This window comes from Azolla caroliniana, unplaced genomic scaffold, assembly GCF_043228905.1.
Source record: "Azolla caroliniana isolate FFs.n. ecotype wild unplaced genomic scaffold, voAzoCaro1.0.p SCAF_10, whole genome shotgun sequence".
Classification (NCBI taxonomy): Eukaryota; Viridiplantae; Streptophyta; class Polypodiopsida; order Salviniales; family Salviniaceae; genus Azolla; species Azolla caroliniana.
In genome coordinates, this window is record NW_028230445.1 from 9,392,311 (window position 1) to 9,407,591 (window position 15,281).

A 15,281-nucleotide genomic window follows, 5' to 3' on the forward strand; every position below is an offset into this window, starting at 1 on the left:
CGTATAGGGGAGACGGCTACAACCGAGCTCCTTTGACAGTGGGCTAATACACACACCGTTACTTACTCCTACGCTCTCAGGTGTTACAGACACACAGTAGATTAGTCGTAGCTACACACAGATATCAGGTGTTGTCCGCCGTAATAGTAACCAACGGACAAGAGCGCAGGAATACGGAATAGTATAATATTTTAACGCATGTAACGGTTCACGCAAGAATCGTGAACGGCTAAAAGACCCTACGTATATAAAGGACAGTGTAACCTCTGCCCAAGAGGAACCCCATCTACCGGAGCATACGCTATCGGCCGATCACACGGAGAACGTTGCGGACCAAGCGGAACCACAACCCCACTCCCAGAGCGTACAACGACGGCCGACACCACGAAGGAAGTGATGGATGCGACAAAGCCGTGGATGACCACAAGCCCGCCGTCGGCTGAGCCAAACCCCCTAGCCCACGAAGAGCCCATAGAACCCAAGCCGGCCACACAGGACGATCACGACACCATGAGAAGCCCTCCCGACCAAATAGGGGAACCACACCACGATGCACGTACGGGCCCTATGTCGTCCCCAGACGCGGACACCGTAGCAAAGCCAAACATCAGGGGCATTTTGGAAGAAGAGTAAAGGGATGGGTCCAACGTGCCATGGCACTGTCCCACAGGTGTGTCAGGTGTTGTCCGTCGGAGTAGTAATCGACGGACAAGAGCGCAGGAATACGGAATAGTATAATATTGTAACGCATGTAACAGTTCACGCGGGAAGCGTGAACGGCTAAAAGACCCTGCCTGCGTATATAAAGGGCAGAAAACCTCTGATAGAGGGAGCGTGTAATTTTGAATGTAAGAGACATATCGTAATAGAATTCTATCTTCTTTGATATCTGTGTGTAGCTACAGCTAATCTACTGTGTGTCTGTAACACCTGAGAGCGTAGGAGTAAGTAACGGTGTGTGTATTAGCCCACTGTCAAAGGAGCTCGGTTGTAGTCGTCTCCCCTATACGCTGCTAGGTTACGAGGAACATCCCACTAAGTATTACGCACAGACGCTACCATTCGTTGTCACACAGTCACTTGGAGGTCTAGGTCGAAGGACTGACCATAGACCATGTTCCTAGTTGGTAACAGTACTATTTTACGCACCCAATCCATGCACTAGGTTACGCACCGTATTACACACTCAATGTTGAGCTTGTCACTCAACACTCCCCCTCAAGCTCAACTTGAGGTTCCGCCTACTCCGTTGGATCTACGCTCTGGCTTCTCTTGGCTCCACGCCTCACTCACACTCCTCGACCCGTTCGGTTCCGCGTGCCTCAACCCTTTCGATCGGCTTGTTTGCTCACACGGCCCTTCTCAGCTTCCTTGCTGTTGCGGTGTTGGCGCCTCTTCTGCTACCTTCTCTTCCGCTTGGCCCTTGGTTGATTCAGCGTATCCGAATCAAACATCCAAACCGACTTGGCTTCCTCCGATCGGTTTATGCTCTCGTCCGAGTTGGTTGTCTCCAACTTGTCTTCAGTCTTTAGGCCCCTAACAACATCCGACCACGTCTTAGTCTTGGCCTAATCTCCCCCTGTTCTGGTTGTCCTCGGCTCCTTCTTATGCTTACGGCCCTTGTATCCGTCTTCGGCTTCTTCAACCGGTTCGAAGTCGAATTCTCCATCCGACTCCACATCTCGGTCACTTCCACCGTGATGCTTACCTCCGCTCCTTTCACGCTCTGGTCCCTGACCTTCCTCTGGTCCCTGATCTTCCTCTCTCCCCCTCAAGTGCGGCGTGTAGAGGTGATGCAACCCAAGCGCACCCGAGAAATGCCGCAACTTGTCGAGACCAAGAGGCTTTGTGAAGATGTCGACAACTTGTCGATCAATCGAAACATGCACTAGTTCGACTTCACCTGAAAGGACCCGCTCAATAACAAAATGGTAATGCACCTCAATGTTCTTGGTCCGGGCGTGAAAGACGGGGTTCTTCGCAAGGTGGATACTGCTGAGGTTGTCATAATAGATCGTCATCGGATCAGACACCTCTACGTGCAGATCCCGTAATAGCCGTTTTAGCCAAATGACTTCGCATGTAGCGACAGTTTCCCCTTGATATTCGGCCTCCATGCTCGACAGTGCTACTGTCGGCTGCTTTTTGCTGCTCCACGCGATCGCCGCACTTCCTAACGAGAATGCGTATCCATATGTGGATTTACAATCACTAGCATTTCCGGCCCATTCGGCATCCGTGTAGCCGACTAACTATTTGGCTATGCCTACCCAATAAAATAACGCCATGTCTTTCGTGCCGCTGACATAACGTAGTATCTGTTGCACGCACATAAAGTGTTCGGCCATAGGCTGCGACATGAATTGACTGATTAAGCCGACCGGGTAGCTAAGATCCAGACAAGTAATCGTCAAATAGATAAGGCTCCCGACAATCTGTCGGAACAGTGTTGGATCGCACACCTTGCCCAAAGTTGGGCGAAACTTCACGTTTCTATCCAGAGGGGTCAAGATGGGCTTATAGCTTGCCATCCCGAACTTGAAGAGCACATTCAGCACGTAATGACGTTGGTTGATCAATATGCCTTTGGGGGTACGGATCACTTCGATCTCGAGGAAGTAATGAAGGTCCCTGAGATCCTTTATTTCAAACGATGCCGCAAGCTGAGACTTCACGCGGCGGATTTCATCAAGGTCGGCATCGGCGATGACTAAATCATCAACGTACAAGAGTAGGTTGACCGGTCCATATTGTCCTTGCCAAACAAATAGAGAAGAGTTTGATTTTGACGACGCAAACCCCATCCTACACAAGTGTTGCGTAATCTTTGCGTTCCAAGCTCACGGGGCTTGCTTTAGTCCATATAAGGATTTCTTCAATCGGCAAACTGCCGAGGTGTTTTGTTCGGATAGAAATCCGAGGGGTTGTACCATGTACACTTGTTCCTCAAGATCACCTTGCAGGAACACATTATTTACATCCATTTGATGTAAGTGCCACCCCTTTGCCGCTGCTACCGCAAGCAAAACACAGATGGTCGTCATCTTCGCGACAGGCGCAAAGGTCTCATCATAGTCCACGTTGTGCTTCTGTGCATAGCCTTTTGCTACTAAACGGGCCTTGTAGTGGTTGATGGAGCCGTCTGTATTGTGTTTCACTTTATACACCCACCGGCAGCTGATCGGCTTCACACCCTTTGGTGCGTCCACCAGGTCCCATGTCTCGTTCTGCGTTAAGGCGCGCATCTCTTCCTCCATTACGGCACGCCAATTTGTGTCCTTCGTCGCTTCTGCGTAGCTCTCCAGCTCACACACTTCCGCCACTCGCGTCATGTACGCGTAATGGTGTGCCATGTACTCATTATACTTGTATCTCTTTACGGGGTTCTTCTAGCGGGTGGATCAACGTAATTTGTGACTACCCGATTTCGTGACCTTTACGGTCGATTTCGACCTCTTCCATGGAGGTTCCTTCTCGACTGGCTCGAGGTCAAATTCGCTTCGAACTAACTCGGGCACTACCGAAATCGTATTCTGGCGTCTTCATCTTCCCCTTCTCCTTGCGCGTAAACCGTCTCCTCGGTGCTTTACACAGGGATATTACGGCCGAGTCTCCACTACTCACCGTTTCATCATCTAGGTGGTCATCTCGACCCAACACCTCATTCGGCCCGCTTAGCTGAAATGAGATCGGACTCTCTCTCAGAGCTCCGATTTCTTCATCGTGCAGAGGCATTTCAGCCTCACTGATTTCTTCTTCAAAAATCGGATTGGAGGTGAGGTCCGGAGTTGGAGGCAAGTACCAGGACGCGGACTCGTCAAACACAACGTCGTGGGTTACACGCGCTTGTTTGTTGCGTGGGTTATAACACTTATAACCCTTCTGCTCGTCTGAATAGCCGACCAAGATACACTTCTCGGCTTTCGCATTCAGCTTCCTCCATTTCTCCTTCGGCACGTACACATACACGATGCTGCCGAAAATCCTCAAGTGTGCCAAGTTCAGCTTCTTCCCGAAGTACAACTCATGTGGCGACAGTCCTCCATTAGCAGAAGTCCGATTTTGCAGGTAGACAGCCGTCTTTATGGCTTCAGCCCAATAGAATTTTGGCATATGCTTCTCTTCAAGCATTGCCCTGGCTGCTTCTTCAATTTTCCGATTCTTCCGCTCGGCCACACTGTTCTGATGCGGCTTGTATCTACACGAGAATTCACGTCGAATTCCCTCCTTCTGTAGATAACATGTGAACTAGTCAGAGAAGTACTCCTTCCCGCCATCGGACTGTAGGCATTTGATCTTACGCCGCGTTTCCCTTTCCACAAGGCTCTTCACCTTCAGAAAACATGCGAAGACTTCACTCTTCTTCTCAATCATGCATGCCCACGTGTGCCGAGTGAAGTCATCGATGAAGGTTACAAAGTAACGGCTTCCACCGAGACTCACGTTCTGTGTCGGACGCCACACATCCGAGTGGATCAAATCCAGCGGACTTCTGTTGGTAGACAGGTCCCTCCGGATGGGAAGGGAGAAGAACAGTGCCGACGAACAAACTTGGCCGAGGCCGACAGGCCTCGGCCGAAACGGTATGAACCGAATGGGGAGAACCCGACTTCGGAGAGTCGGATGGTGTAGGCCCGGTATGAACCGGGTGAGGAGTACCCGACTGTGGAGAGTCGGATGGTGTAGGCCCGGTATGAACCGGATGAGGAGTACCCGACTGCGGAGAGTCGGATGGTGTAGTCCCGGTATGAACCGGATGAGGAGTACCCGACTACGGAGAGCCGGATAGAGCCCATCGAGGCTACATTTGTAAATAGCCGAAAAGTCATATTAGTATAAATATGACTTAGGGCAAACTTTTAGTTTGTGTGTGGTGTTGTGATTCTTTGTTGTTGGAGCAAGAAGAAATCAGAGCATGTAACTGTACAGAGAGAGAGAGAGAGAGAGACGAGGTCGTAGCCTCTGTTGTAACCGCCGCCTGTGGCGAAGATCCGAGAGCACGAGGTCGTTGCCTCAGTGATCTCACTGTTGTAAATTCCTACATAGTGACAGTTTGCAGCTTGTGGGCCGCCGTGGTTTTTCCCCTATTTTGGGGTTTTCCACGTATACCTCCTGTGTACCATTTCTCCTCTTTTGTGTTGCGTTTCGTTACCTGTTTTTCTGTGTATGTAAAGAATCTCGGTTGTGGCCAAGCGTCGGACATAAGGAACGTCAAGTTCTCAACAGTGGTATCAGAGCAAGATCGACACAGAAAATGGACGAATCGTTTGGCAGCATGTTCAAGCTCACCGGCTCCAACTATTCAGTGTGGAAGTCGAAGATGAGGGACATGCTCGTGGTTAAAGATCTCTGGCTGCCGGTTCAGTTCGGGGACAAGAGACCGGACAAAATCGACGCCGCGATATGGGAGGTGATGCACATGAAGACAACGGCGTACATACGGTGCTTCATCGACATGAGCCTGTACAACAACTTCAATGAAGAGAGCAAGGCTCATGAGCTCTGGGAGAAGATCGGCATGATGTTCCAGAACAAAAATGTTGTCAATCAGGCGTCGGTATTCCGGAAGCTTGTAAGACTCCGTTACCAAGATGGCTCCAGCATGGCGGAGCATATGAATGCCTTCCAGGGGCTGATTCACCAGGCAACGTCATTGGAAGTACCTCTTGCCGATGAGGTCCTAGCGCTACTCCTGCTCGGTTCCCTCCCGGATAGCTGGGAGACGTTACTTGTTACTTTGGGCAACGCCGGGCCGGAAGGAAAACGGCTATCCCTAGCAAGAGTAAAGTCGAGCTTGCTAGATGAGGAGGCTCGTCGGAAAGACAAAGATACGAGCTCCGACTCCAAAGCGCTCCTTACCGAATCGGAACGCGGAAGACATAGAAACCGTAGTCCCCAGAACCGGGAGAAGTCGGGGACACGATCAAAGTCAAGGGGGAGGCCTACTTGCTTCTATTGCGGCAAGCCGGGACACTTCCAAAAGAACTGTCGGCATTTCCGTAAAGACAAGGAAACCGACGGTACCGATTCGAAGCAAACCCCGAACCGGAACGGTACAGACCGGAATGGTAAAGACCGGAGGGGGCCGGACCGGAAGGGAACGACGGCAATCGCGGCAAGTGAAGAGGAGTTGATGCTCATCACCGAGGAGAGTGAGATAAACCATGCCGGCGATGAGATGACCTGGGTGGTAGATTCCGGAGCGTCGTTCCACCTTACCCCGGACCGGAAATGCTTCTCATCCTACTCAGTCGGTGATCACGGCTATGTCCGGATGGGGAATGAAGGAACATGCCGAATTGTCGGCATAGGAGACGTGTGGCTGACAACCCCAACCGGATGCAAGTTGCTGTTGAAAGATGTCCGACACGTTCCGGAAGTTCGTCTGAACCTAATATCAGCCGGTCGGCTAGATGATGAAGGCTACACGGGTAGCATCTGAAACGGTGTCATGAAGTTCAGCAAAGGGAGCCTGATTGTGGCTCGGGCCCGGAAGGTAAACACACTGTACCTGATGAATGCCCGGTTATGTCCGGAAGAACTGAACGTGGCTTCCGACACTGCCGGTGAGCTGTGGCACAAGAGGCTATGTCACATGAGTGAGAAGGGGATGAAGAGGCTTGGAGACGACAACCTCATTCCAGTGAAGAACGTGCACTCAGAGAAGTGCACTGATTGTCTGGCCGGTAAACAGAACCGGACCTCCTTCCGACCAAGGCCACCGATGAGACGTAATGCACCACTGGAGTTGGTGCATACGGATGTTTGTCAAGTAGACACGAAGTCACATGCCGGAGCGCAGTACTTCGTGACGTTCATAAATGACCACAGCCGGAAGCTGTGGGCCACACCGCTGAAGACGAAGGATCAGGTGTTATCCGTCTTCAAAGAGCTCCACGCGAGAGTGGAAAGAGAAACCGGCCGGAAGCTGAAGGCGGTTCGAGCAGATAACGGAGGTGAGTACCGGGGGCAGTTCGAGGAGTACTACCGCTCGAAGGGAATCCGACTCGAATTTACCATGCCGAAGACGCCGGAGCTAAACAGACTGGCCGAGAGGATGAAGCGGACCATAATGGAGAGGGTCCGGAGTATGCTAGCGCATGCAAAACTACCCAAGAAGTTTTGGGTTGAGGCACTGTCGACGGCGACATATGTGATAAACAGATCACCCTCAGTACCCCTCGACGGAGACACGCCACAGAGAGTATGGACCGGTAAGGAAGTGTCCTACCGGCATCTGAGGGTGTTCGGGTGTCTCGCGTACGTGCATGTAGCAAAGGACCGGAGAGGAAAGCTAGATCCAAAGACCCGGCCATGCATATTCCTCGGTTACGGTGACGATGAGTTCGGCTACCGAGTGTGGGACCCGGTCGACAAGAAGGTATTCCGGAGTCGAGATATTATCTTCATGGAGGACAAGACGCTTGCCGACTGGGAGTCGGAGAAGAAGATAGTGAACTCCGAGTCGACCGGTAAGGATAGACCCTACAATGAGCAGACCCAACCGGCAGGAGACCGGTTAGCACTCAAGGAACCAGCCGGTTACGGTGAGGATACCGAACCGGCAGAAGAAGAAGTAGAGGAAGCTGAGACCGGAAGCGGTCAAGATCCCGAATCGGATTCGGATGAAGAGCAAATGGAGGAACCAATTACCGAAGCCCGAAGACGGAGATATCCTCTCAGAGAGAGAAGGGCGCCCCGGAGATTTCCGGATGCAGAGCATGTCCTGCTAACCGATGAGGGGGAGCCGGAAAGCTTCGAAGAAGCGAAGGAAGACACCCATAGCCGAAAATGGTTAAGTGCCATGCAGGATGAGATGGATTCCCTGCATGAGAACCATACGTACGAATTGGTGGAGCTGCCGAAAGAAAAGCGGGCACTCCGAAACAAGTGGGTGTTCAAGTTGAAACCGGGAGATGCCGGCAACCCCCCGAGATACAAAGCCAGGATCGTGGTGAAGGGGTTCCAGCAGAAGAAGGGCGTGGACTTCGACGAAATATTCGCCCCGGTAGTAAAAATGACCTCCATCCGGACGGTGCTGAGTATAGCAGCAAGCATGGATCTCGAGGTAGAGCAGTTGGACGTGAAGACGGCATTCCTCCACGGCGACCTCGAAGAGGAAATCTACATGCAGCAACCGGAAGGATTTGTGGAGAAAGGGAAGGAGCACCTGGTATGCCGGTTGAAGAAGAGCCTGTACGGACTGAAGCAGGCTCCCCGGCAATGGTATCGGAAGTTCGACTCCTTCATGACCGATCAAGGGTACCACAAGACGCAGGCCGATCACTGCGTGTTTGTGAAGAAGTTCGAAGGAGGGGACTTCCTGATACTCCTCCTGTACGTGGATGACATGTTGATCGTCGGACGAGACCAAGGAAAAATACGGATGCTGAAGAAGGCTCTCAACCGGACCTTCTCAATGAAGGACTTGGGTCCGGCAAGACAGATGTTGGGGATGCACATCATTCGGGACCGGTCAGTGAAGCAACTATGGCTGTCACAGGAGAAGTATGTGACAAAGGTGCTTCACCGGTTCAACATGTCAGATGCAAAACCGGTCGGATCGACACTTCCGGCAAACTGCAAGTTGTCCGGCAAGCAAAGCCCGAAGACAAAAGGAGAGAAGGCAGATATGATGAAGATTCCATATGCCTCTGCCGTCGGGAGCTTGATGTACGCAATGGTTTGTACCCGACCGGACATTGGATACGCAGAAGGAGTGGTGAGCCGGTTCATGAGTAATCCCGGCAAGGAGCATTGGAACGCGGTCAAGTGGATACTCCGGTATTTGAAGGGCACTTCAAATATGTGTCTCCGATTCGGCACCGGAAAACCTCAACTGGACGGTTTCACCGATTCGGACATGTCGGCTGATGTGGATACCAGCCGGTCTACATCCGGGTATGTGATGACATATGCAGGGGGAGCTGTCTCGTGGCAGTCGAGGCTGCAGAAGACGGTTGCATTGTCAACCACAGAGGCGGAGTACATGGCGGCTGTGGAAGCCGGCAAGGAAATATTATGGATGAAGGACTTCATCGGGGAGCTCGGTACCCGGCAAGAGGAATACCGACTCTACTGCGACAGTCAAAGTGCCATCCACCTTGCTAAGAATGCGGCCTACCATTCCCAGACAAAGCATATCCAGCGGAGGTATCACTGGATCCGGGAAAGGGTAGATGACCAGGAGTTCGCATTGGCGAAGATCCACACGGCCGAGAACGGGTCAGATATGCTGACCAAAGTGCTGACACCCGACAAGCTGGACGCATGCCGGAAGAGGATCGGGCTGGAAAGAGACCCCATGCCGGAGTGAAGGGGGAGTTTGTTGGTAGACAGGTCCCTCCGGATGGGAAGGGAGAAGAACAGTGCCGACGAACAAACTTGGCCGAGGCCGACAGGCCTCGGCCGAAACGGTATGAACCGAATGGGGAGAACCCGACTTCGGAGAGTCGGATGGTGTAGGCCCGGTATGAACCGGGTGAGGAGTACCCGACTGTGGAGAGTCGGATGGTGTAGGCCCGGTATGAACCGGATGAGGAGTACCCGACTGCGGAGAGTCGGATGGTGTAGTCCCGGTATGAACCGGATGAGGAGTACCCGACTACGGAGAGCCGGATAGAGCCCATCGAGGCTACATTTGTAAATAGCCGAAAAGTCATATTAGTATAAATATGACTTAGGGCAAACTTTTAGTTTGTGTGTGGTGTTGTGATTCTTTGTTGTTGGAGCAAGAAGAAATCAGAGCACGTAACTGTACAGAGAGAGAGAGAGAGAGAGACGAGGTCGTTGCCTCTGTTGTAACCGCCGCCTGTGGCGAAGATCCGAGAGCACGAGGTCGTTGCCTCAGTGATCTCACTGTTGTAAATTCCTACATAGTGACAGTTTGCAGCTTGTGGGCTGCCGTGGTTTTTCCCCTATTTTGGGGTTTTCCACGTATACCTCCTGTGTACCATTTCTCCTCTTTTGTGTTGCGTTTCGTTACCTGTTTTTCTATGCATGTAAAGAATCTCGATTGTGGCCGAGCGTCGGACATAAGGAACGTCAAGTTCTCAACAACTTCGACTATGATTACGCTCATTGGGGAATGGAAGTCGGTGTTGTTTTCGCATCTGACAAGCTTCGCAGACTTGGCCATTTCGGCCACGAAATTTCGGCAACCCGAAAACAATGTTCTTCTTCTACATTTCACGAAGCCGTGGGAAATTTACGTGGCCGAACCACTTGTGCCACAGGTCAATATCCGACTTGACCTTCTGTCCTTTCACGAACATAGCGGTACCCACATTATTGGTTTCGAGGATAAACATCCTCCCTTCACGGCGCCCTTGCGCGATCACTTTGCCTTCCTCTTCGATGAAGCAGCCGAGATGCGTGAATCGAACTTGCATACCTTGGTCTACGATCTGTCCGACTGAGACAAGGTTCTTTGTTATCGTCGGGACGTGCAACACGTTCATTAGCTTCCCTTTCTGCCCAACGTGGCTGAGGGGAACTTCGCCGACATGTTCGATGGTATGCAGGGTGTCATCTCCTGTTTCGACAACCCCTCGTGATTCCGGCTTCTCCAAGTACAAGAACCATTCCTCATGGCTCGTCATATGCTTTGACGCTCCGGAATCCACATACCACACCTCGCTCAATTTCGAGGTGGTCACAGCAATTGAATTGGCTTTATGCTTCATTACGAAGGCAGGGTTGGCTCCATTTCCGGCTCGTTCAAAGCCTTCTAAGTAGTGCAATCTCTAACGCCTCTCTGCATCTCTTTAGCTCGATCCGGCTTTGTCCAAATCGGCTTGCTTTTTCTAACACTCACTCTCCCTGTGGCCTTTCTTGCCACAGTACTAGCATTCCTTACGAGGAATACCATACTAACGGCCTTCCGGTTTACACACCGATACGGCCACGTTATGCGTACTATTTTACGCACCCAGTCCACGCACTGGGTTACGCACCGTATTATGCACTCAATGTTGATCTTGTCACTCAACAACTTTGGATCCAACCCTTTCATGTCCTCGTGTGACCATGCAAAAACATCCTTATATTCCCAGAGCAGTTCTGTCATTGTCGTCTTCTCACCGGAGGTCAGGTCCCTAGCAATTGAGAGTAGTCATGCCACCGCCGTAATTCCAATGTTGACTTCTTCTAATGCAGAAGTGGTGACTTGACGCGAGATTTCCATTTCTTTTTTGAACGCTTCTCGTGCCCTACTTAACTCTATTATCGACTCAGGACTAGGCTCGTACTCCTCTTCTTGAAGCATACTAGTTGGGACGTACTCCGCAACGGTTTCCATTACGTCAATTTCGAATAATGGAACGATCTGCGGGTTTTCAATGAGGTATGCTTCAAGCTCAATATCATCCAATCCTTCCAGCATATTAATATCTTCAATGTATAATGGTGTTGTGCCCTTGGTTGGGACCGCCATTTCTTGCGTAGGTACACGGACTTTGTTGCGGCCTCATCGGAAGCTAATGCAGTTATGCTGCCAATTTTGCTTGATGTTGGTAGAGCGTAACCTATTAGGATTTCAGTCCCTCTAGATGGGATATGAGTACCCGGTAAGGAAGACCCGGTGAGAACCTCTCACCGGATGAAGGGACATTGTAAAGAATCAGATACGATTCTTGTGAAGCGGAAGAGATGTGAGTTATGTGTGTGTATAAGAGAGAGAGGGAGTGAGTGAGAGAGACAAGGAGTAAGACACAGAGAATACGCAAGGTAAAAGTATATTAACAAAGGAGAAAGACTTGACACAATACAAGGTGGGAGGAGGGTGCTTTATATAGTCCCCCTCTCTCTTCATTAACTACAAGACTCATGGAGCATGGGGAATATGAAAGCTCATAAGTTATGTGTCATAGAATATGATTCTATGACTCATACTAAATGCTAGAATACAAAGAGGTGACATAATGGTGACTCTTGACCGTTTGAGTGTCTATTCACTCTCAAGGTGAGTTCACACACTAGACCAAGTTGAGCTTGATTCTCAACACACCCCCCTCAAGCTCAAGTCGGGTCGGTTTCAGATGGTATCCGAAATCCGCCTCGACTCGCGTTCTGGAGTCCGCGTCGACTCACATTTATGCGGAGTTGCAGAATCCGTGATCCGGCTTGCGTTGTGCGTAGTTGCGAAGTCTGTGCTTCAGCTTGCGTCTTTCTTTGCGGCTTTGCGTGGTAGTTTGGCTCTTTGCGGCTTCGTTGCACTGTTGTGGAATCCATGCTTCGCAGCTTCATTGCATGGTTGCGGAATCCTCGCGTTATTGCGTAGTGTCTTCAGTACTCCTCCTCAAGCTTGGCAAGTCAAGGATCGTCAATCCGAGATCGATCATGAATTGCCACAGCTTGTCGGCTCCTAAGGCTTTAGTGAAGATGTCGTCCGTTTGAAGATTGGTGCTAATGTGTTGTAGGTCGACATCGCCAGCTAGAACGCGCTCTCGGATGAAGTGATACTGCACTTCGATGTGCTTTGTCCGTGCGTGGAACACCAGGTTCCGAGCCAGATAGATACTGCTCATGTTGTCGCAGTAAAGGGAAGTCGGATCCTTGATGGGTACGCCCAGATCCTTGAGTATCCTTTTGAGCCATACGGCTTCACATGCGGCCATTGTCGCCTGTCGCACCCCTATATTCTACCTCTGTGCTCGAAAGAGTGACGGTTGGTTGCTTTTTGCTGCTCCATGATATTGCTCCGCTGCCAAGGGAGAAAGCAAATCCAGAGGTTGATCTTCTATCGGCTTTGTAGCCGGCCCAATCGGCGTCTGTGTACCCCTCGAGTCGTATGGGCATCACGGTCTTGTAGAGGATGCCGCAATCCATTGTGCCGCTCACGTATCGTAGAACTCGCTTAGCGCAATCCAAGTGAGTATCACACGGTGTTTGCATGAATTGACTAAGGAGACCGACTGGATAACAGAGATCGGGTCGAGTGATCGTGAGGTAGATGAGACTCCCGATGAGTTGTCGATACTGAGTTGGCTCACACGCTTTGGTGCTAGAGTTCGCATCCAGTTTGAGATTGCACTCAGCCATCCCGAACTTGTATAACAAGTTGAGGATGTAGTGTCGTTGAGAGATCATGATTCCGGCTGGAGTCTGAATTACCTCGATGCTGAGGAAGTAGTGGAGATCCTTCATGTCCGTCATCTCGAACTTGTCGGAAAGGAGGGATTTGACCTTATTGAGTTCGACGAGATGCTCACCTCCAATGACAAGGTCATCCACATATAAGATGATGACGATCGGAATCGCGGAATCGCTTCGTATGTAGAGGGAGTTGTCCGATTTTGATATACGGAAGCCGATTTGATCAAGATATTGCATGATCTTCGAATGTCAAGCACGCGGTGCTTGCTTGAGGCCGTGGAGTGGCTTCTTGAGTAGGCATACAGCTTTCGGATGGGTGCTCAAGTTGAATTCGGGTGGTTGTATCATGTACACCTCCTCTTCCAATTCGCCTTGTAGAAAGGTGTTCTTGACGTCCATTTGATGGAGGTACCACCCTTTCGTCGCGGCAAGCGCAATTACGGTCCGTACCGTCGTCATCTTTGCCACCGGAGAAAAGGTCTCTTCGTAGTCAACTCCATGTGTTTGGGCGTAGCCTTTCGCTACAAGTCGCGCTTTGTAGCAGTTGACGGAATCGTCGGTGTTGTACTTCACTTTGTAAATCCATCTACATCCGATCGCCTTTTTGTGCGGTGAGGTGGGAATGAGATCCCACGTCTCGTTCTTGCATAGTGCCTGCATCTCCTCGTTCATGGCTTTGATCCATCGCGGTGTCGGGGTAGTTGTGGTTCGTGCGGCGAAGTCGCAGGGACTAAGGTTAAGGGGAAGTTGAAGGAACTTTTATAAGGCTTGCGCACAAATGTTAGGAAGATTAAGGATAAAAAGAATAAGAGTTTAAAGTAATGTGTGTGAGAGAGAGACAAGTATAGATAAAGGATAGAGACAATGTATGATTCAAGAAGCAAGATAGAGACAAAGTATGATTTAAGGAATTAAAGTATATGATATGAACATGATGTATATTACGAATACAAGATTTTACCAACTTTACAATGCTTGATAGCAAGATGAACCCTTTCTCTACCAACTCTTGATTCGAACCCTTGACTCCAACTTGGAAACACGAGCCTCTTCACCAACAAGCTAACTTATTATTTATTTCTTTGATTATCTTATTTCTCTAACTTTCTCTTCATTGATTGATTACCCTGTTTTTTCTTTTCCCCCATCCCTTAATTCCTTACCTCTCTTTATAGGTTCTCTCATGCATATGATGATATGGGGGTGCATGGCATGCATGTAATGCATGTAATGCATGTGATGCATGTGATGCATGGTTGCCATTTGGCGCACATGTTTTACATGTGATGCATGATAGCCATCATGCTCATCTAAGCTCTAATGTATGAAGATACACATGTCATGATAAAAGCATAACTATAGAAAATAACTTATCCTAATGGTATATGCTTCGTCCTTGGTGTGTGAGATTATGGGTTCAAGTCTCTCAAATGTTACTTAAAGTTTATTTTTATATCGTGAAGCAAATCCTTCACGACACCCACCCCCTCTGAACTTGCACACTGGTTGTGCAAAGTTCATCCAAAGTCTTGGAAAAACTCTTCATTCTGTTTCGGAACTGGATGTCCCCTCAAGCATTCTTTGTTTCTTTCATGGTTAGGCGTCATGGTTACGATATGGCCCCTCTTCCTTCCATCCCGACTCTTGATCCTCACGAAAGTTGAATCATCATTAATCACAATTGTTTCCATCCTTACTACGTTGATGTATGGTTCACCATCCTTTGTTTCCATACTCACTACGTTGATGGATGGTTGACCAAGGATGACAGGGTAGGTTGATCCATGTTGCACATAGTAATTTTCCTGCACCGACACATCTCCCATTGTTGCTTTCACATTAGGACATGCTCCGAATAGATCCTCCATCATCTCTGTTGCAACTCTTTTCTTCGACCCATGATTCTTATCGATTGGCCACCTTCCTTTAACATAACATTCCAAAGACATCATGTTAATTTTTTATCCATAATCTATCAAAAAAATATAAGGAATTTGTTGCTCCGCAATTTGTGTAGGTGCCTCTGTTGTTGCTTGAGCCCAATGGTTCTTTGTATAATGACTCCTATCCCCTTCATGAACTGCAATATTATTTATCTTCTTTACACTTGCAACATTGATGGTGTCACGATCTAGATCTTGGAGTGTTGCTGAACACACTCTCATAACTTCTTCCGTGACATGTTT